This window comes from Lagopus muta, chromosome 4, assembly GCF_023343835.1.
Source record: "Lagopus muta isolate bLagMut1 chromosome 4, bLagMut1 primary, whole genome shotgun sequence".
NCBI lineage: Eukaryota > Metazoa > Chordata > Aves > Galliformes > Phasianidae > Lagopus > Lagopus muta.
The window spans coordinates 60,783,130-60,798,197 of record NC_064436.1 but is presented as its reverse complement, the minus strand read 5'-3'; the positions used below and the strand labels follow the sequence as shown (position 1 = coordinate 60,798,197).

The 15,068-nt window shown below is 42.6% G+C and overlaps 1 protein-coding gene across 7 annotated transcripts in view; it reads left to right on the top strand.

Annotated features, from left to right (window-relative positions):
* The first annotated feature begins 1,324 nt into the window (after positions 1-1,324).
* AFAP1 (actin filament associated protein 1) overlaps positions 1,325-15,068 on the top strand; it is a 107,384-nt gene continuing 93,640 nt past the window's right edge. For all 7 annotated transcript variants that reach the window (XR_007376526.1, XR_007376524.1, XR_007376525.1 and 4 more), the window contains exon 1: positions 1,325-1,431. The gene's annotated coding sequence lies outside the window, so the exon portion shown is untranslated. The remainder of the gene's footprint in view (positions 1,432-15,068) is intronic.

Sequence of the window (15,068 nt, the reverse complement as noted above, 5' to 3'; positions counted from 1 at the left end):
CAACAACATAAGCTACAAGCTTATGAACAGAAGGATGAAGTTGCATGTAGCATGTTCCACAATGCTCATTACAAGAGAACATTTGTATATCCAACTGTTAAAGTGAGGCAAAGTAAAACATGTTCTTAAACCTAGTGGGATTAAAGATGAAAAAATAAAAGCTTTTTCTTTAGTAGCATTCCTCTGTGACCTTAGGTTTCCAGTTTCTTTATGGAAGGAGAAGACGATAAAAATACGAGCTTGTCAAAGTTGGAATGCATTTATCCACCTTGTACAAGTTTTGCACGGGATCCACCTGCAACACTACTAAATGCTGATGCCTGCTTTCAGCTTCCCAAGGAAACTTGAAATATAAACTTTAATCAATATAATGCCTTTGATTAACATCTGGCTTATGTCAAGCTAAACTTAGAATGGTAGAGATAGAATCATTAAGGTTGGAAAAGGCCTCTAAGATCATCTAGTGCAACCATGTGCCTATCACCAATACTGCCCACAAAACCATGTTCCTAAGTACCACATCTACACACTTCATGAAAACCTCCAGGGATACTATCCCCAGCACCTTCCTCGGCAGCCCATTCCAGTGTCCAAACACTCTTCCCAAGAAGTTTTTCCTAATATTCAATCTGAATCTCCCTGGTGCAACTTGAGACCATTATCTCCCATCAGTCTTACTTGGAAGAAAAGGCCAACTCCCACCTTGCCACAACCTCTTCTCAGGGAATCGTAGGGAGTGATAAGGTCTTCCCCGAGCATCCTCTGATTCAGACTAAATAATCCCATTTCCCTCAGACTCTCCCTGTAGGACTTGTGGCTCCAGACTCTCCACAGCTTTGTTGCCTTTCTCTGGACACACTCCAGGACCTCAATGTCTATTAGTTGGGGGCTCAAAAATGAACACAGTACTTGAAGTGCCACCTCACCAGGGCTTAGATGGCAGAATCTAGTTCAATCCATTTCATAAATGAGCATTATTTTATACTATTTTAACAAGAGGACTTACATCTTGATTTTGGACAAACAGTGACACGCTGCATATTTGTGCGGAGCTGAATGTTGGACTGACAACATCTCCTGAACCTAAATGAGAGAAAGCCGGGTGTGGAAGCTTCAATTACGATCTTGTAAAAAAAAAAAAAAAAAAAAAAAAAAAAAAAAAAAAAAAAGAGGGAGAAAGGAAAAAAAAACAATTATCCATAACAGATGCACAGGCACTGCCCTGACACACCTGCCCACGGGCTGCCACCCCACCCCGTGCCCGAGGCCGCTTTGTCCCTCAGGCTCCGCCCCGGCCCCGCCCCGCCGCCCCGCCCCTGCCCGCCCCCTGCTCCTGGCGCGGCGCTGTCTGCGCGCTGCTGGCTGAGCTGCGCGGCTGTGCGCAGCGCGGAGTTTGCTTTGTGCCCGCGGTCGCGGCAGGACGGCCCGCAGGTAGGAGGGCTCCGCCCGCTCCGTCCCTTCTCGCTCCGCATTAGCATCTCACCGCTGAGCTCGGCGGGCGGTGAGGGAGGGAGGGAAAGGGTTAGGGGGAGACAAGGGATTTTTCTGTCGAGGTTCTGCTTGCTGGAAAGCATTCCAGCCCAGGGGCGGACAAACGGCACGAAGTCTCGTTCCGTTTCTTGGCCGGGAGGTGCACGTGGAAAATGCTGTGAGCGAGCCCTAGCATCCGGCGGCGGCTGCTCGCCGGGCCCCGCGTCGCCGCCCTGAGCCGTCCTCGCCGGGCTTCGGAAGACCGAAAGCCCGGCGGAGATTCCCTGGGGAATCCCGGCGTCTGCGGTACCGAAAGCGGCATCCCTTCCTGGGGAGAGGCAGCAGCCTGACTGCCGGGAGAGCTGCCGCTTTGCAGAGCTAGAGTTTCGTCGTTTTCTGCCTTTTAGGGTAGGAAAAGGTGGTCTCTCTCCAGACTTTGCCATTTGAACTTGTTTCATCATAGCAGAGAGATTGCATCATGTTACAGTCTTGGATTCACTAAGGGCAAAGGCAAAAAGAACCATCCTTCCAGATCTATCCCATTGGCTTCTCCATCTGACCCCCTCCTTTTTATTTCCTGTTTAACAGAAAGGTTAAAACTAAAAAGCAGCATGTGATTGGTAGAAGGCTGCTCAGTTCACAGCGACGTATTTTGATTTCTTCCACTGAGAGGTTTTTTTTGGAAACTCGATTTTAACTTGGTCGGTTCTTGGTGTGGATGTGTGTGGGGGCAATATAGGAAACTTAGCAAAGATAGAGACCATAGGAAAACAATCAGTGGCCATAGAGAGCTGAATACACAGCTGAACAGATGTTGCTTTACATATGAGGAGCTCTGGAGTCAGAGGAATTGAGTGGATTCAGAGGGGCATCTTCCAAAAGCGTGGTATCTATGTGCCCAGATTCACAGAGCGGATAAATGAGTGCCCGTGTCCCAAAGGCCAGGCAGGCCAAATGTCAGGAACTGAAGGGTGTTTAGCTGATCTCCCCTATGAATGCTATACCAGTACTTTGATGCACCTAATGCTTGCTGTGTTTGTGCCTTTTTATGTGTCAGACTTGTGTAAGGATTGATCTTTTCAGCTGAGGTCTGTTTGTAATAGGTCTCAAAGCAAGCAAGATCTGATTAGATGTACAGCAATCCAGAGCTTCCTTGCCTTGCAGTTCTTTTGTTCTTTGTGCAGTTCTTTGTTTTGTCCCGGAGGTTGAACTGTCATGGCACAGCTCAGTTTGGTTCTCAGAGGTGTTTACCCCAAGTGTGGTATCACCCTTACAGGTGCTCTCACCATTTGCTCTGAGTGTTACAGGACCATCCATTTTCTGCAGGGAAATGGCACTTTTATGGAGGGCTCCTTTTCTGATTGCCCAGGAAGGGCTGAGGTGGGGGTACGAGGAGCAGCTTGGCAACCAGATGGACCCATCCATCAACACGCTCTTTTATGGGGCACTCAGTGCCCTTCAGTCACCCTCATGCCTCCTGGTGGTCTCTATGGGAAGAGCTGCTCCATTACTTTCGAACAGTTCCTTTTTCCTTTCGGTACTGGGGTGGAGCAAGACCGAATTCTGCATAAGAGCTGGAGGGAGAGCAGTGCTGCCTTTCTTGGGCTGTAGGGCACCAGATGGGGCTCAGAAGAATTTGATATGGATTCTGGAAAAAAAAGGATCCTCGGTTTTCTTTGTGTGTCTGAACACACTGTGATCACAGTGACAAGGCTGCTCACAGAACAATGAGCAGACATCCCCTGCCTTCAGCAAAGTGCAGAATTGCTCGGTGTTTCCCAGGAAATATGCCAGCAAAATTCCAAGTGTTGCATTCTGTTCCTGGCTTGCAGGTGGATCTGTAGATACAAGGATTGGAAAGGTCTCTGGGGTCGTAATTTCACACACATGTGACTAATTGTGGTGTTCCTTTCAACGGTGCAAAAGCAACCTGCGGTAAGGTCAAAGCAGGGTTTGTCTTGCCCAGCTGCTCTCTGCAGACTTCCCCGAGACATTGCCTCGGGACAAAGAGCCGGTGTTTCCATGCTGCTTTGTGCAGCATTTGAGTCAGCCAATTTAATTTCCGCCCATTTTCAAAAGTTTCATATCTGATACCTCTGTCAATGAGCCCTGTTAATGGGGGCCCGCTTGGTTAAGTGCTTTGTTCAAGGCTGGGCTCTTTGTGTGGCGTGGGTGGGATGGGGAGGAAGAATGGATGTGCTCTGTATTCATTTGCAAGAGATCTCTGTCGTGCAGGTAGCATGCAAGGACTTAGTGTCCGAACTCATATACAGTTAACTCTGTATTATTGTGGCTTTACTCAGACTGAAGCTCTCTGTATCAACTCTTGAAAAATCATTCATCCCTTCCTGTTACACTGTTGAGCTATCTTTACATTTGCTCATGGCATACAAATGAGCAGTACTGAGTAGTGATATTTGGCTGTTTGAGCTGCTGAGTACCTTTAACAGAACACTGACATTATGACCTAACAGTGATCATATCCCTCATAGAGCATCCCTAGGAGAGTACAATGAGCGAAGGGTGAATCAACATCTGTTTTTTAACACTATCAACAAATCTGGGAATGAGATTCCTAAGAGGATGTTTTATAGGTTTGTTTTTGTATAGATGTAGTGGTATCTTAAAAGTCAGTGTTGTGTGCTTGTCAGTAAAGTAACCAGAACTGCATAGGATAGTTCTTATATAGCCTTTTTCCTAAACTGTAAGAGAAATATTTTAAAAAAATCACTGCATTATTCTTCTTGTGATGATGGTAGTGGATGGGTTTTCTTTTTTAGTATCTGGGGTTTTCTGATGCCAGCATTTCTCTGCCCTCATGTATTTTTGAGCTGAGTGCTAATAGCTGTCTCTTTGGAGGACAGTTGTTGGTTGTGTCTCTATTGAGCCAAAATCTTGACAAAATGCTGACTAAGTATGTAGCCTTCCATTAGTAAGTGCCAGGAAAAATGTGCTCAAGTGATTTCAGATTCAATCTGCAATCTAGCTGATGTGTCAAAGATAACAGGTTTTTACCCCCATGAAGCACAGCACTTTGTGTATGCGAGATAATTGCCATGAGTTGGACTGAATATATATTATTCATTAGGGGACTGTCATCATATCATGTTCGTGAAATCCCCAGTGTCTTATCACTTTCCTAACCACTTCCAAACACTTATGGAAAACAAGATCTTGGGTCCTTCTACATCACTGGTTGATGTTCTGTCTCACTGAATTCAGTTTGTGCTGGTAGCCACTTTCAGTGAGCATGTTTGCTTAGTTCATCTAAAATAAAGAGACTTTGGGAAAGTGGCTTAATTCTTGGATTCACATTATCAGGGACAGCACTCTTACACAGAGAACATGTACTGTTATCTCAGTTCTGCAGAGAAGCAAATAGCAAAAGCTCTTTAATATGCTTCTTTCATGCTCAACTACTGTTATAAACTGCCCTCCAGTGTATGAAGGCTCAATATTTGGTTGCTGTGGGTGGATCTTTTTTCTTCTTTCAAGTGTTTAAGTATCTTTTTCAAACTTAGCTGCTCCCTCCTTGGATGCACATGCTTATGGCATTGCTGCTGTCCAAACATGGAGCAGAAGATAAGGGAAGGTAAGGAAGGAATTCCCCCATTATTAGCATTGAGCAGGTCCAGATTTTATTTTGCTTCAGCATTTCTTCCCAGGAGCAGCTGCAAATAGAGAACACAGTGTGACCTTCACTGCAGCTCCTAGTGCAGCCATCAATCAGGTCTGGCAGGGGTTTTATTGCGTCTGTCAGGGGTGCTCGTAAGCCACATGCTGTCTGGTTTGGGGAGGGGGTGGGAACAAACAAACAAAGGGAACTACTGTTGGTTTTGCTTGAAATAAAACAAACGTGAGTGAGCTTTTCCCATGTATGCCAGCATTGGAGACGGATTTCAATTTTTACTATGAGCCATTGGTCTGATTAATAAAATGGGATCAGCAGTTGCCCTATGCCTCAGCGTCCCTAGCAAACCATTCACAAACTAATGCATCCTCACTGGCAGTCAGTGCTCTCTGGTTAATCCTGGGTGATAATTTTACTAAGGAGTTAATACAGTTAAATTATTTTAGGTAGTTTGTTGCACACGGGTGTTAGGAAAGGTTGGATATTAGGAAAAATTTCTTCTCAAAAAGAGTGTTGAGGTGTTTGGTACAGGCTGTTCATGCACATTGTGGAGTCACTGTCCGGGAGGTTTTCAAGGGATGGGTGGATGTAGCACGTAGGGACATGGGCTGGGCTAGGTGGTCATAGGCATGGCTTGATGGTTGGACTTGAGGATGTTAGTGGTTTATCCTTAACAATTCTATTAAGGAAAGGATTTTCAGACTTGTCTGAATATTCGAGGAAAATAAGGCAGCTTTGTCAGATAGAGCAGTTCTGGGGTTTTGTGGGAACACGTGTGCTTTCACAGGCTTTTCTAGGCTTGCATTTGGAGGAAAGTTCACAGTGAGCAAGCCCAGCCGATGAGCTCAGCTGATGATCGCATCCCACTTTTAAGCATGCAAAGCATTATTCTCACCGTGTTAAGTGCTTTGTATGTTTGCTTTGAGTTCTTTTTTTTTTTTTTTTTTTTTTTTTTTTCTCCCTACCAGCATTGATCTGCTTTTAGAATTCTACTGGAGTTCAAAACAATTTATATTCTTAGATTTTCTTCACCTCTACAACAAATCCGCATCTTTTTCAAATTCCTCTGCTGTCTTCTCATACCAGATCTGGAAGCGCAACTTTCTTGTCTTTTTTTTTTCTCTGAGGGCTCACTCAGCACAGTGGTAGTTTGTTACTTTATCCTTTGCTGCCAGTTAAATGAGAGGTCAGGAGCAACGGGACAGGCAGCAGTGCTGGTGTGCAGCCCTATCTTCCTTTGTGGGCCTGTTTGTGTATATACAGATGGATTTATGTGTGTACAGGTACAGGTGATATGTATTTTAGCTGACATTATCATAAATATCTGAGGGAAATAGCTATATACATTTAGTGTTGTTTCACTACCAGCTGAAAGGTTGAGGTTCTGAACTGCAAACTGTAATGTGGGATACAATGTATTATTTATTTTGCTTTTTAACCAGCTGGTTCATAGCAGAAGCTGCCTGTTTACCAGGTTTGAGCAAGGAAGCTTGAGTTGCCATAACAAATCTGTAAGAGCAGGTGCAAAAAAAGCTCTCAGAAGATGTGAATCAGATCTAGGTGCCAGGGGAGACTGAGCTGCAGAGGGGCCGTTGTGATGTTGCTCTGCCACTGGGCAGAGCACATAGTGTAGATCAGACCAACAAAATTACACTGGTGGAGAGTAGAATTTATTTTTATAAGCCAAATATGTGCTAGGGAATAAATACTTACTGGACATTGTTGCTGTCTGCAGGAGAAAAAAGGAAAAGAAAAAATACCTTTAAATATGAAACAAATAACCTCACCTTTAAATGTTTAGAATGAACCATTTTTCAGCTCTTATTGAAATGTACTGTCAAAGAACAACCTTTGAAAAATGAAAAGATCTGCTGCTTTTGTGGAAAAAAACATTGGGGCTGAGGAGCTTCTGTGAATATCTGGAGCGGATCTCTTCTCCTCGCCCCGTCTGTCTACCTGCCTGTCTACCATGTGCTTGCAATTAGGACAGTGAAAAGCTGCTAGTCCCCATGGATAAGGGCTGATAGGTCCATGATGGGTCCTTCAGGAAGAACCAAGAGAGCTGGAAGGAGGTAGAGGCTAGGTCAGGCCATGACGTTTTGTTTTGAGCTGTACAGGAATGAAATCCACCCCTAAAGTGTCTTGGGGAAAATTCTGGATGGCGGCCGGTGTGAATAATGCTGAGTGCAGTTGGGTGGGACCCCACCTGGTTACAAAAACAACTGTATTTCCAAGGTTAGTTAGTTCTGTTGGAAAAAGAAGAATTATTAAACAAGAAAGGTCTCATTTGAAAGAAAAATCCCAATTGGAGACCTTTAAGCAAAACAAAAAACTAAGTCTCCCACTTCAGAAATTAATGAAAACAGGCCCCCAGATATGCAAACAACTGAAATCACACAGCAGAACCCTCAGATAAGCAAAACAAATGTCCTCTGGGGAAAGAAAGAGCTGTTCCTTCTCTGGGAAAGTTTGTCTGTTCTTGTGGCTTCTGAACTTTTCATCTTCTCTGGGACTTTTCTGCTGTCTTTGGTTCACTTTTTTCAGCTTCTTGGTGTCCTGTGTCTTTTGCTGGAGAAGCATTTATGCAAATGCTTAGCTTTAAGTCAGTGATTTATCTTTGATGTTGGTGAGATGAGTATGTTGGGCTGTGCTTGTGTTTACATTGCTTTGCAGAAAGGGAGCTCCAGCCAACAAAAACCAGCTGGGTGGGTACATGCATCAACCTTTCTTCCCCAGAATGGGCTGTCCCACTGACCTCTGGCCCTCTCCTTGAGCTGATCTGGATCAAGCCTTATTCAACAAGCCAAGGAGGCAGAACAGTGAATTTTAACCGGACTCAGGTTCCCATTTGTCTTTTGGTAACTACTGTTGCCGTCCATCTGCTGTGACTGAGCCTCACAGCCACTCAGTGCGGCAATTTCCTTCATGTCCCTTTGGACGTTCTCCTTTATTATTGTTTACGAAGTGCTGAGGCTAGATTTTGCATTTGTGGAAGGGCTTGCTGAGAGATGTCACCCCTTTGACCTCATCTCATCCAGTTCTCTCATTTTTCTTTCCTCTTGCTTATACTCCAACTGTGTAATTTTTGAAAGTAATTTGAATATAAAGATTAGCTATGCTGAAGATTTCCCTCTAAACAGTCAGTCTATAACTTGAGGATGAATGCAGGTAGGTTTACAAGACCCATGCACTATCTTCCCCAAGGAAACAGCTTAAATACTGGTTATACTGCAAGGAAAGCAAAAGCTGTCTTGTAGAGGTATCGTGCTTAGGGATTTTTAGAGATTTGAGGGATCTTCAGCTCTTCTTTTTTTTGTGTCATTCTAAGTACTATGGGACTAGCTCTGCTGTACTTGCACTTTCTAGTTCTTGGTCAGCATATCTGTGGGCTTCAGGATCTAAGTGGAAACTTAGATTGCCCCAAAGTTTATTGTATTTTATGAGAGCAAAGGGTAAAATCGGTCTTTGAGACTTGGTGTCATTTGGAATAGGTTTCCTGACATACCAGCCCTTACAAAAAAACAGCTGTTCTGAGGCTGTCATTTTGCCAGCTTGAAGGGAAAACAGCCAAACAAAGGAAAAGTACCCTGCCAAATAGGGATCAGACCTTAGTGTGGTTTGAGTGTGCTTTAAGTAGTCTCAGTCTTTGCATTCACACTAGTTAAGTTCCTCTTTCCCTTCAGGGAGCTGACTTGGAAAGCAGTATTTATGACAAAGTTTGGCCCTCTCCCCCTACATCATTGTAGGGAAGGGCCACTTCCTCCTGTGGTCTAAGCACTCCTCTCTATGAGTCAATTTCTGGACAACCCAGAGCAAGATCTAATTGTAAACATCTGAAAGTACAGATAGATGAAATGAAGGCACACAGCTGCACTAGGTGTGACTGTGAAGTTGTTCTTGACCAGGAGACCTCACCTGGGTGGTTTGGTAGCCAGGCTGGGACAGGACCAAAGCTGCCCACAGACAGCAGAGCAGGAATGGGCGCTTACTTGAGGTACAGTTTGAGCCATATATATAGCCAAAGAATTATGTGCCTTTCTTGTAAGTTGTCATTAGTGACTTACAGAGCACTTTGTACCTATTGTTAGCAGATCATAAAATATTGGTGACTTCATGAGATGGGACAAGAAATGGGAACTGTCAGGGTGCAGAGGGAAGGAGAGATGGGAGTTAGTCTCCCTGAAGACTAGAAACAAATACTTGTGAGGGTTTTGGTATGCTGCTCATCTCTTGTCGGCCCCACTAGTGACTCAACAGTCCTGAAATTTCGATACTAAACCCTGATCCAAATGCATTTCAATGGAGTGCATAGGAATATAAGAAGCATGTAGGTATCCTACAGCATTTCTTCTGCTGTAGTCACCTCTCTTTTGAATAAGTGTAGGAATACTTCTAAAAACTGGATTAAGGAAGCATTTATGTACTTTTTTAATCTAGATGTTATACCCGCAACACCATCACATCACTTTTGAGCTGCAGTTGATAGAGGTTAGCTCACCTTGCCCTTCTGTCAAGGAGGAGCAAACATCTCACCTGCTCTTTTACAGCCTTGTACTTCTTATGTGAGCGGTGTCAAATAATGCTGTGCTATTTGCTATTAGGATCGCAGACTGTTCTCTTCTATCAAGCCAGTCATGAAGAGCCATGTGAGTCATCTCACAGATGTGAGATGTGCTGGGCCTCTCTGCATGTACATACATGTTTTTTCTTTGACTGAATTCACTAGGGTCAACTACAGCTCCCCTGTATCGTCCCAAATCTGTTCCTTTCTCCGTAACAGTCTGCCAAAGTAATTGTTCCCCTGTTCAGTTCTGCTGCACCCAGTACGGCAAAGCCAGAGAAGTGTGCATACAATTCATGGAGGCTCTTACCAGCTACAGGAGTGGTGGGACAAAGTGTGGCTCTGGGTGTATCTCAGCAGTTCACCATGGAGTCAGTAATAGATTGTGTGTTTCAGAAAGGTACAAAGTAATTGTGGGTAACCGTGTGTGTTTGATAACAGGGACTGACAGAGTATAACTATGTGAAATCAGGCAAAGGGTATTACAAGAAGGTTTTTCCTTGGACTGGAGAAATCGTTATTGCTGGCATGATTTTCCAAAATTGTAAATATTGGGTATTTTCTCAGGTCAGCCTAAGAAAATGTTACATTCCTTTAAATCCCTAAATTCATTGTTTCTTTATTAAAGTGAGAATTTCCTCACAGTGAGATTTTTGTCAAACTAGAAAATAATGAGGAAATGGATACTCTGCATTCCCCAATGGAAGCTGTCCAAAGCAGAAGAGGAAAATGCTATTTCAAGCTGCTAAGAGCAAAATGATAAAAGACATCTGCATAAATAAATGATTGGTGGTTACCGTTTTCTCATTTAAAGTGCATTTTCCTATGGAAATTTAAGCAATTACTTCTACTGTAGTAAACCTAACACAGTGTTTGGTAATTTATTCAATTTTTAATTTGGTGTTATAATCACTGGGATAATTCTTTCTCTTGGTTAAGAATAGCATCCATGTCTAAAATGAGCTCCCTTCTGAATCTAGAAAGTGAATTTTTGTCATTGACTAATGAGCAGAGCATCAGTGACTTATGGCCCTGTAATAGGACTGCTGGAAAATCACTGAACTCCGGCAGAGAATCCGAGTGTGATTTTTTTTTTTTTTTGTTGTCTGCTACCATTACCATCTTTTGCCATCATTCAGCCTGTCTGCTTGCTACTAATAGCAAAGATTACTGGAGTCTATGCTTTTGAGGATACCATTATTTTCCTTTTTTAATCTGATCACATCATAGAATTCTGTCACTAAATTAAAATTTTGGCACTGGTAAACAGTGTGTCCTCAGTGATTAAAAGCTTCATCAGCATGAAGTTTTGTGTTCTTTAATTTAAAGATCAGAAGGCTGCATCCCATGTGTTCTGAATGTGAAGGATAAGAATTGGCATTATTAAGTTAGATAAACAACTGTAAAATCTATATGAGCATTTGCAAAGGGAACTAATTTTGTGTTATCTGAGCTGCTTTATCTTCCTAGAGTTGTTTTTCATTTCCTACTCTCCTCATATATTCATCAATTTTCAGACTCCTTCAAGGAAAGAACTATGTATTGTGTAAGATAAGAAACAAATAAGGAGTCACCATTCTTTTTGCTGTATTATTATTGCAGGATTTTTACAAAGGTACTTGCTAGGTCAGATTACAGTCAGTTTTCAGATTGAAAATTGGAATTTATAAAGGGAAAATTTAAAATGATTTATGGACTTTTACTCATAGCTGACTTTCAAATCTCAACTTTTCAAATGATAATCTATCAGCATCTACTCACTTAGGATACTCTACAATGTAAGTGGAGCTTGATCTAACACCACTGTTGAAGAGGAATTTTGGAAATGAGTGGTACTCTACACCGTTTTGCCTAGTTCTCTACATAATTGTCTGTCAACCTGTTGTGTTTTTTTTTTTTTTTTTTTTTGCCTTGCCTTCCTGTGCGTTTGATGGAATACCTGCATCTGTTGTGAGAGGAAATTATGGAGTCAGGATCCTGACAAATTGCTTTGGAAGATAAATGATGAGAAAGTTCACCATTGTAAGAAATGAGACTGTGTTGATACAGCATGGTGATTTTCAGTCCCACAGTACAGTTTGGCTAGTGGATACTTGCTTGGGTCTGATTTTTCTTTTATTTATTTTTTTTCCAAAAGGCCAATGGCAGAAATTTTGTAGGGGATTTCATTTCACATTACATTGAAACGTTGTCCTTCAAGGACAGCATGTGACTTGACATATGCTGCAAACAAAAGCACATGTGTCTGCAACCAAAGTGAAGCAATGTGGATGTTGATCAAAGAATGATTTCAAATTTTCAAATAGTGCCAAAGAGGGTTATTTGTGAAATAAATGTATCAGTGCATTTTTACATCACATGTAGAACAGTAGTAGTGGCATACAGAAGAACAGCAATGGAATGTTTAACTTTGTTATTCACTGCCCCTCACTACAAGAAAGACATTGAGGCCCTGGAGCGTGTCCAGAGAAGGGCAACGAAACTGGTGAGGGGTCTGGAGCACAAGTCTTATGAGGAGCGGCTGAGGGAGCTGGGATTGTTCAGTCTGGAGAAGAGGAGGCTCAGGGGAGACCTCATTGCACTCTACAACTTCCTGAAGGGGGGTTGTGGTGCAAAAGGGTCTGGCCTCTTCTCCCAGGCAAATAGTAGGACCCGAGGAAATGGCAAGAAGTTGTACCAGAAGAGGTTTAGGTTGGATATTAGGAGAAACTTTTTCTCTCAAAGGGTGGTCAGGAACTGGGATGGCCTGCCCAGGGAGGTGGTGGAGTAGCCATCCCTGGCAGTGTTCAAGAGGCGCCTGGATGAGGAGCTGCGAGAGATGGTTTAGTAGCTTGTGGCACTGATAGGAATGGGAGGGTGGTTGGACTGGATGATCTTGCAGGTCGTTTCCAACCTTGTGATTCTGTGATTCTGTGGGATATGAAGCTGTAATGATGCAGCTGAATTTGTGCTAAGTTAGAGCAAAGAAGCTGAGTACAGTCTAAGTCTCTGCTTATCCACGAGACTTAACGAATGGCACCTACATTTTCTCAAAAAGTATGACAGAATCACAATTGTAGGGGACCTCTGCAGATCTTTAGTCAGACTTCCTGCTAAAGCAGGTTCTCTACAGCAGGTTGCATGGGAAGATGTTCAGATGGGACTTGACTATCTTCAAAGAAGGAGGCTCCACAACCTCTGTCAACCTGTTTCTGTGCTCTGTTACCCTCATAGTGAACAATTTCTTTGTCGTATTTGTACGGATCTTCCTGTGTTCCAGTTTATGCCCATTGCCCCTTGTTCTGGAGATTACCGAGAAGAGCCTTACGCCATTTGCTTGATCCTGCTTACCCTTTAGATTTTTATAAACATTAATAAGATCTCTCCTCAGTCTTCTCTTCTTCTAAGCTGAACTGTCCCAGGTCATGGTTCCTCGTAAGCTAGGTGCTTCAGGCCCCACATCATTTCTGCTGGACTCTCTCCAGTAGTTTCCTGTCCTTCTTGAACTGGGGTGCCCAGAACTGGACACAGCACTCCAGATATGGCCTCACCATGGCAGAATATGGGGGAAGGTAACCTCCCTCGCCCTGTTGGCCACGCTCTTTTTCATGCACCCCAGGATACCATTGGCCTTCTTGGCCACCAGGGCACACTGCTGGCTCATGGCCAACCTGTTGTTCACCATGACGCCCAGGTCCATAAATTTGCAGTGGCTGTTGAATTGGTTGTTCCTGATAGTAAGGAGGCAGTAATGGGCCACAAGTGCTTCTTTCCATCTTCCTTCCTCCTCTTGGGACAGTGGGATGAAATCCTTGATTTTTGCATTAAATCTATTATGTTTTTCACTTCTGAAAGGCAGGTAAAAAGACCCTTGATAAGACAGTGACAGGGGGATAACATGGAATTTGAAGGGAAATGAAAGTGTGTTTTCATGAATTAATATGTTTACAAACCTTGAAGATTACGATTTGGAAATTTACGTTATAACTGAGGGTAAACTTCTTAGTTAGGATTCAACTGTTGGTATGTGCAGGGCACTGATAAAGCAGTCACTAAGACCATCTGTATTGAAAAACAGAAGTATGAAGTTAAGTGTCATCATACATTCATCAGTCCTGCCTCAGCCCAGTGCTCGTAGCTGCAGCCTGACATGCATGCTGATCGAATTGGAAACCATGCAGTGAGATCCACTGTGATTCTCATCTTGACAAAATGAACTCCCAATGGAGCCAGACATTCTGTATTTCAGAAAACTTAAGTCTAGATATTTCTCTCATTTATATTCCCTGTTAAACTGATTGAGCATAGGTAATAGGTAGTGTTAAGACATAAGTAATATTAGCACTTATAAATGTGTGTGAAAATCATATATGACTGCATTTAAACAACTTTCTAATTATATCTAAAGATCTTTCTCTTTACAATAGAGCTATTTTTCAGTTTCTCTTTAGCAAACATTGTGTCAGATTTTCAAATTAAATGCCTGTGAGAGTCGATGGGCACTTAACAGTAAGATCCATTCTGCCGGTCTTGAGACATATTCATGTCTATAGCTGAGTTTGTTCCCTGTAGACTTCCTGTACAATCAATGGATAGAGATTTGCTTCTCTAGGATGCAATCAATCTGTTCTGTTCTAGATGTCTATTTTAGGAAGGCTGAATTTCTCCATTGACTGTGCAGTGAGCCTAGGGCATCTAGCTCAGACGCAGATGACTGCATTGTAAGCATTGGCATTGAGTCAGAGGAATGTCATCTCTGAATCTCAAAGGGCCTTCCCCTCTACTTTCAGCCATATAAAGTGAGTAATTCTTCTAAAGTCAAAGAGTGTATTCAGGAGGTTTAAAACAAGATGATGGCTTTTTGGATTTGCACAGGTAAGTGGATTTTTAAAAATAGTCTTAATTTAGGTTTGTTTGGCACTTACAACAAAAAGCTTGTTAACTTAAAAGCTTGCTATTTAAATGCTTCGAAGGCTCATAGGAGTAAATGAAAACATCTCTGGAAAGAGGCTTGAAATGCAAAAATGGTGACAGATTCCCAGAAAATGACTTTCATGAGAGAAAGTTCTTAGCAGTGTAGTTTTGGGAAATACGGTATAAGTTTAGTTCTCAGTTTTACAAGAGATCTTCCGTAATGGTCTCATATAAGATTGTTTGTATGCCAAATGCTGGTTCATGCGTTTTGAAGATTTTTATTTAGACTACTGTGCTCAGTGCCTCACTAATTAAAATGTATTGTGCTTGCGTGACCAAGGTTTTCAGGATTAAATGGATCAAAAATAATGAGCTTTATTACTACTGTTTAGAGTTTATTTAAAAAAGAAAGGGAAAAATTGTTCTGTCAGAACACAGAAAAATATTCTGAAGACAGAAAAGGTAAACAAAGAAGTTCATTGTGTAGGTAATACCTTGGGAGTAATCTCTTGA